This window comes from Diuraphis noxia, unplaced genomic scaffold, assembly GCF_037042655.1.
Source record: "Diuraphis noxia isolate RWA-SAM2 unplaced genomic scaffold, SU_Dnox_SAM2 contig0003, whole genome shotgun sequence".
NCBI classification, from domain to species: Eukaryota; Metazoa; Arthropoda; class Insecta; order Hemiptera; family Aphididae; genus Diuraphis; species Diuraphis noxia.
Window position 1 is genome coordinate 46,287,394 of NW_028301713.1, and position 7,596 is coordinate 46,294,989.

General features: G+C 43.2%; 1 pseudogene; it reads right to left on the reverse strand.

Annotated features, from left to right (window-relative positions):
* Window positions 1–1,314: 1,314 nt before the first annotated feature.
* On the reverse strand, window positions 1,315–2,680 carry LOC149057451 (uncharacterized; annotated as a pseudogene).
* Window positions 2,681–7,596: the final 4,916 nt, after the last annotated feature.

Here is a 7,596-nt window from a genome sequence, read left to right on the forward strand (position 1 = left end):
TGATTATATGAGTATTCTTTCTTACATTTAAATATTTAATTATGCCCAGAAAGAAGAGGCCTTCCTACAATTTATTTATTTTATTTATTTATTGATTTATTGATTTAACGGGCTTCAGCCCTTTGAACATAAGATATAATAAAGTTCACTGCAAATTACGAGAACGGAAACTTAAATACTATGATTACAAAAAAAAAAAAAAAAAAATGTATGAATGACTAAAATATATCCAACGATACTCCCTATTAAATACAATCCATAAATGTGTAAAACCTGATTGTTATTGGTTACGATGTTTCCCAATTCTTTGTCAATATCATTTACGATTTTGTGTAATTTTTGGGCGGATTGGGATACATTTTTTAATTCTGACATTTGAAAGTTAATTTTTTTTAATTTTTTTTTTAATTCTTTATTTTGTCTATTTTTAAACCTAATTCGGAAACATTTAAGAAGAATATGTCTAGATTTATGTTAACTGATATATTTATATTTTTAATTTTCTCTCCGGATGACTTTATTATCACTGTTGGTGTATATAACGAGCATAAATTTGGTAACCTAATAGTCCCTGTCCCTTTTAAAATATGAAATTTGGTTGACGTACGACAAACTAAGGTGGATTGTATTTCCGTAGCTAGTAGCTACCCAATATGGAAATGTATTTTAGATTATGAGCAGAGCGATGAATGTATTGATTTTACAATGATGTGTGTTTTTTTTTTGTCTGTCATCACGTTTTGGGGCAGTAAAAGTGCTTCGATTTTTGACTTCAGTACCTCGTTTGATCAGAAAGTGAATTTAGTTGGTACTTAGGAGGGTCAAAAGTGAAAAATTCTTAATACTTTTCTAAATAATCGAGAAAAACAAACTAAAAATTAAGGGAAAAACGGGAAATTTTACGCACACTCATTTTTTGACAAAATCGATTTTGGTTTTTGATGTAATTTTAAAACAAATGCCCATAGATACATGCAATTTTCACTGATTTACTTGAAGTTCTATTAAGTCATTTTTTTCTAATATTAATTTTATCCGCTAAATCGTTGTATTCTCGTTGTAGTATTATAAAATGTTGTGAAATTGTAGACGATACATTCGATATTTAATTTAATGATGACTGAACCAATTTTAATTGTGATTTAATAGATACTTATGTTTTTTTTTTCAATTAGGGCGTTGAATGGTTTGTTATAAATAGAAATTGGCAATTCAGACGTTTAGATTTTGGCGTGACTCCATCTGCGAAAATCTGTGTGGACGGTGTATGTTCATGCCGTTCATGGATATGCGAGACTTCGTGACGTGACATATTTACGTACGAGTCTCGTCGGCGTTTCCCGACAGATCCACTTGTGCGATGGGGCAAGGTCCGGTGTTCTCCGGGGCCTGCATTCGTGGTTGGAAACGGTAATTGTCACGATGAGGAGCATTAAGCGTGGTTGTTGATTGCCATTGTTTTGATGTTGGAATGGTGGTCGAACTTGGTTGTCTTCACGACGTTGATCACAAAATGATGCAGAATCTTCAAACTCCATCAAAACCGAAAGCAATTCGTTGGTATCACGGGGTCCTCGACCTCGATTGGCCATTCCAAGCGGTGTGGGATAATGCTGTATAATGGTGGATACAAGATCAGATTGCCCGATTGGTGGATTGAGATATTTGGCCTCAGCAATCAATTTCATGGCGTGCGTAGATAGACCATCGGATCTAGTGTATCGATAATGCCGAAAAATCTCATTTCGGGCCTTACGTTGAGTCGCCAGAGACCAAAAATGCTGCAGGAACAATAAACGAAATTCAGCATATGAACGAGGCGATGGAATTAATGACTCGTACCAAATTTGAGCATATCCCACTAGACGACGATGTGCGGAGATGAGTTGGAGAGGTGACACAAATACGCTGTCAAAGTAGGCGTCAACCTGTCCAATAAATTTCTGTGGATGCATCACTTTGATTTGCCCGGAAAATTCAGATACCGTGTCCTGGAAACGCTCTAGAACTTGAAAGGATAATCAAACGTATTCACAAAGTTATTGGTTTGATCTGGTGGGGTTACCGAAGATACATTATTGTGACTGGATAAATTGGTTGGAACAGTGGTTGAAGACAGATCGTTGGGTTTTAGAATTTGTGATAAATCGTGATTCGTAGACACTGGTTGTTGGCTTGATATCCAGGATATTTCCTTCCTTATTTGTATCACTTCGATCTCTAGCGTGGTGAATCGATTATCGGTGCACTGATTTGTCGTGGTCTGCTGAGCTACCTGACTTTTTACAGGCGCACTTTCGTCCTCCAACTTGGTTAAGCTAGTGTCCGTTAGTTGATATCGTTGTATACAATGAGCACTTCCCTCGTCTGCCTTCCGATTAGGGGCTTTAAGTTGTTCTTCAGTTCTGCTTTGATTTTCAGACATTTTGGACATCATTTGTTGGAGTAGAAATTGTACACTCGCCTCTGTTTTAGGTGGTTCGGCGGCCGATGATTTTGGGTTTGGAAACGGACATCGTCCCCACTGACGCGGTATGAACCATGGTCGTACTCGTTGACGGGGTAGTGGAGGTAGTAGATTCCGGATTCGAAGTAGTAGTATGTATACAGAAATTGAAGATGAAATATCTAGATTAACTAATACAATAATTGATATTAATGATATATCAATTATAAGCATAAAGCATACACTAATTTTTTCAATGATTGATGGCAAGGTAATGTTAATTAATTTTATAAATGTAACTTATTTTTAAATAATATTTGTCAAACATGTTATATATGTGGATGTAAACCTTCACAAATGAATAATTTAGATCAAGTTTTCGAGCGACAGATTAAAACGAAAAACTTTAAATTTGAATTATCTGTGTTAAATGCTCACATATGATTTTTAGAATGCCTTTTACACGTGGCTTATTGTATAGAAATAAAAACGTGGCGATTGTAAATATGTAAATATATAAATTTATAAATATGTACAATTAAAAAAAAAAAACGTGGCGAGTATGTACATAAAAGTATTTAATTATTTAAATTATATTATATAGAATAATGAAATTGTATTTTTAAAGGTTAGTTCATTAGTACATAAACAACAAGTAGCAGTAAAAAAAAAGCATATCCAAGAAAAGTTTCGATCGGAAATGGGGCTACTAATAGATATGGTATTACAAGGCATATCAGTTAATTAAAAATAAAATTAATATAATTCTACTGAAATTTAATAATGTAAATACGTTATAACCTATTTTTTGGTAATAGGTCAACTATCTGAAGAAGCTGCTGAAGCATGTAACAAAGAATATAAAAGACTAAGACTTCATGACACTCGAAAATCAACCCGCATAAATAGTAATACTGATCTTTTCCAAATGATGTTAGTGTCATCTGACCTTCATCCCTTCGGAAGACATGTAAAAAGAAAATATATGAGCTTTCTCCAGAAGTAATCTTTGTTAGATTTTGAATCCGAATATGAGGAAAATTGTTCAAACAGTGGGTCTGATGAAACCGGTGAAAATAGTGATTTAGAGTTAGATATAAGCAGTCTAAGCATGTAGATAGTTTGGATTTGGATTTTTGTTAAAATAATGAATAATAATAATAAAATGTGTATTAAAATAATTTTCGCGTGCTAATTTTGGAGTGACCCGCTCGTGACCTCACCCCTTCCACTAAGACGTTACTTTTGCCACGCGAGGCCATCCACAAGGCCCCGGACGTGCGACGGTCGGATGCAGCGATCGCCAACTAGTCAGGATGCCTCGCGCGGCCGCCCGGCGCAAAGCTAGTCTGGCTTCACTCATCCACGCCACCAACAGTTGCGGCCAGAGGTCGGATAAAATGAGCAAAGGGACTCTCCAGACTCCCGTGGGATGGGATTTTGGGATTTTGAGAGCCGTTCTCTCAGGTACCCACAACGACCTCTTTCCCGATGGCCTGCTCGTCAGGATGGATTTTACTCACGCCACGGCGCCATCCTTTTTGGAAGCGGTACGGTTTTTGGATAGGTTTCTGTTCCCATACCGAGACCTCCCTGAGTTTTAAATGCCTAGTCCGTGGATGGCCCCGAGCCAGCCTTTTACGCGCACGTGTTCGTCCACAGATGTGCTGGATCTGAATGTGGACTCTCGACCAGGGTCCATGGGAGGTTCCAACCGGCATGTGATCGGAGGTCTAGCAAGGATTTTGTTGTCTGCCACCGGTTACTTTGTCCCGATCATTCCGTCTGGAGGTCAACGTCTCCCCGTCGTTGTGTCGTAGAGCCATTCTAATTTGTGCTCTACTCGGATAGGTGTATCTCGTGCGGAGTATAGATCGGACAAAAAGCGTACAGCCTGGTTCATAGTACTGTTTTTCCCGGTAAAACTGGGGCAGCCTAGAAACCCCATGCCGGAATATGAACTAACGTCGGGTCATGTCTAACGAGCCTATCCTGTCTCAGTGTGCCCTAATACGTCGTGAGCAAACGTACGCAGTGTCCGGAAAACGACTACAGAATCGGTGAATTTCTCAGGGATGCACTGCCAGTCCGCTCCAGCCACGTGCACCGCGTCCCCGAGTTTGGTTCTTTCTTGGTCAGCTAGTAAGCATTCGTGCAGCAAATGCTCCGTGATCCTGTTAGGGGACCCGCAACGGTAACTTGCATCGTCTCTAAGGTGAAACGGTAGAGCGAATGATTGAAGTACCCACGGCTCATCATCAACTGCGACGTGTAATGGTCTTTAGTACACTACACAGGAGACAGCCGAGTCCTTACGTCCGGAACCATCGCGCGGTTCACATTCCCTTTTACTGACGACCCATCTATCCTGCCAAAGGAGGGTGGTCTCCTGAGCGTAGTGTGCCTTTCTCGTTTCAGATTCTGTCGCCGTCAAAGCTTCTTTCCTGACCGCGGTTCGGTCGCTCTCGATTTTTGCAACCTGTATCAGTGCGAGGTCAAGCGGCGATATGCCCGCTATCACCTGGAGCGCCATCGTAGAAGTGGTATTATACGCCCCCGTTATCGTTAACAGCGTTGGGTGCTGTTAGCACGTCCGCGATGGTATGCAAGTGCCATGAACTCACCTGCCCATACAAACGCCGTATAAGCCATTTGGAGCATAAATACGGACTTATACAGTTTTAAGGTAATTTCCTTTTTAAGACCACACTTTGTTTTGGCTACTCTTATGAGTCTGCTAAATAGCGTTCTAGTGTTGGCTGTCTTTTCTGCAAGGTAGAGGTTGAATTTGTTATTTTGGTCGAATGTAACGCCGAGGTATTTAGCCGAAGTGATCAGCTTTATTTTAGTTCCACCAAATCTTAGGTCTAGCGGTTTAGAGAGCGAGCCTTTAAGCCACAGGGTTTGTGACTTCATCGCGGAAAAGGCGAGTCGCTGTTTCACCCACAGCGATGCTCTCTCGAGGAGGGCGTTTGCCACTAAGGTCAGTTCAGCACGGTTTTTACCAGAGATCAACAGGGTAAGATCATCTGCGTACGCGACTATCACAGTACCGGTGGGCAGTTTCTTCGTCAGCAGCGGAGAATCATCCTTTATTGAGGGTCCTCGTTACTCTTTGGCCTCCAATCGTTAATTCCGCTTTTCGACTATCAAGGTAGCTTTTGTGAGATCAATGAGCCTATTCCGGCAGTTTACTGCCCGTATATCTAAAATCAATTGGGCATACCACAAGCAGTCGAAGGCGTCCGAAATATCGAGGAAAACCACATGCACATATTTTTCTGGCCTATCACTCATCCATTGTTGGACATGCTGGATCACGTCGATCGATGAGAGGTTTTTCGTAAATCCGAACAGCCTTTTCGACATGTTCAGTTCCGCGTCTCTACGGATTCTTTCCACTATTACGTGTTCAAGGATTTAAGAAATCAGCGGAAGGAGGCTTATACGCCCTATAAGATTTAGCCTCCGTGGAATCTTTTCCCGGTGCTTTTCTGACGACTGCCATCCGCGCGTCCTCCTAGCCACTCAGGAAACTTGTGGTCCTCAGGCAGTTGTTGAACACACCGGTGATATGCGTCGCCAGAACAGGCCAAGTCTGTCTTAGAATGCAGGCAGTGATGCCGTCATTGCCTGTGGCTTTGTTGGGAGACATTTGCCAGATGACTCGCTTAACCTCGTCAACATCGTACAGATCTATTTCTGGGCCAGATACCACTAGCTCTGTCGGCTCAAAGGCAGCCACCATCACACCTGTCTTTTACGGTATATCACAGGACCAAAGCACCCATTAGGACCTCTCCGGTTTCCCTCAGAGAGTCCGTGTACGACCCGTCTTAATTACGGACTGATGATGCCAGAAGGTTTTTCGAAGGTTTGGATCCCCCGGTCTTTAGCCAATTATAAACTGGTTCCCACGGTTCGCTATTTCCCGTGCTCATAACGAATTCGCGCCAGGCAGTACGCCTGGCCACGAAGCAATGCCTCTTGTATTGGACCTTAAGTCTTTTAAATGTAACCCGGATGGATCGCCTTCTCAGCGCGTTTCTCGTATTTCGTAATTTAACCTTCCAGCGACCGAGGATGCTCAACTCTCGGTCCAGTCCCTCGTTCCACCACGGAGGTGGTTAGTGTCTAGAGGGAATAGCTCGCTTCATGCAGATTTCACAGGCTTCTCGCAGGACTTCCGAGAGAGCAGCTGCACTAGTGTCGATGTCCAGGCTCTCGAGGTCTGCCAGCCTCATGTCTCGGTAAAGCCTTAACGCTTTCTGGAATTTTGCCAGTTAGTGAATTTCCAGATATATTTGGGTGTTTTATTCGCATAAGTCGGGCGCGGTCCGGCCTGCATAGTGATACGGTAGCTAATCACCGCTCAGTCTCGCCCTCAAAGAACTAAGTCTTTGGCACACAGATGGCCGGACCTCGTATTCCGAATCCCGGTCTTCCGAAACGCAGTTCGTCAGGGTGTCTCTGTTTACTGTCGTGCTCATAGATTTAGTAGTCTTTCTAAAATCGAGGTAAACCACGCCTCATGGTCTCTGCTATATCACGGGGTGGAGCCGGTTCGATGATGCGCCCATCCCCGGCGTCAAGAGTTTTTGGCACAGGGTCGTGAACGACCCGGGAGAGGCCCGCTTAACATAGCGGTCCGGCAGTCTCTCCACACCCCGTCAGCCAGACGCTGCGCGCCGGCCGAGTTTCTGATTCCATGGCCAGGTTCGTCCATCATTGACCCCGGTACAGTCGAAGAAGGACTTAAGGAAAGGTGGCCTGAGGTACGGCTCATGATCGACCACCCAACCTGTGCCTTGCACCCGTTTACGGTGCCTGAGAAGTACCAATCCACCTAGCAGGCGCTGCGTATGTCACGCTACTAGAGTTCTGCAAGGATCTTAGGAGTCTGGCCGCCCACCGGGTCCTTACAAGCGGTCTTCAATAATCTCAGGCCTTCTAGGCTTGGAGCATAAGACCTGCTCCGTTTAGGCTACAATCATTCACTCCAGGCTCCACAGCGTAGTTAACCAGAAAGTCTTTCGGCGTGGTCCACCCCGCCACTTTGCGTGGGTAGCCAATACATGCACGTATTCTCCCGTAGGTCGAGATACCTTCCAGGTCAAGTCCGCGGGCCCCGCGTGCGCCGATTACGCCGA